The following is a 627-nucleotide window of genomic DNA, read 5'->3' as shown; positions in this document are numbered from 1 at the left end:
TGAGGGTGGAGATGGGGTTTTATTTTTTAACGTTGTACCCTTTTCCTTTAAACTCCCAAGAGAATTTGCTGGGATGGGGTATTAATTCATCACATAAACTACTCATCTTCTTGCTTTTACTACAATTTACTCATTAATTTCTACAGTTTCTTGCTATAGTCCTCCACTTCAGCAACGGTAAATCCGGCCGGAATAATAATCACTTGCTCATTGATTGTCCTTGGTCATGTACATTTTCGCAATAATAATCATTAGTTTAAAGAATATGATCAATTCGAAAACTTTGTACACTAGAAAAAAATTACTATTGACTATAATTTTAATAGTTATGAACAAAAACCATAATGAATATTTTTTATTGACCATTGACACAAAAACATAGATTTTTCATAAAGAAAAAGTTATTTGCCATGGCTTTTAGTTAGGATAAATGTTTTAGCCACTCTTGTAGATACCATGGCCAACAAGCTGTGATCAATGACTGTTTATTATGATTATTTTATTTTTAACCATGATAATTAATCATGATTAAATATTACATTTTTTGAAGTGGTACAACATGGGTTCATATTACAATACACGGATACTATATATATAATCATCTGGAATTCGAAGACTTTAACTTTC

This window comes from Sesamum indicum, linkage group LG8 (assembly GCF_000512975.1).
Source record: "Sesamum indicum cultivar Zhongzhi No. 13 linkage group LG8, S_indicum_v1.0, whole genome shotgun sequence".
NCBI lineage: Eukaryota > Viridiplantae > Streptophyta > Magnoliopsida > Lamiales > Pedaliaceae > Sesamum > Sesamum indicum.
This window is presented reverse-complemented; position numbering follows the sequence as displayed.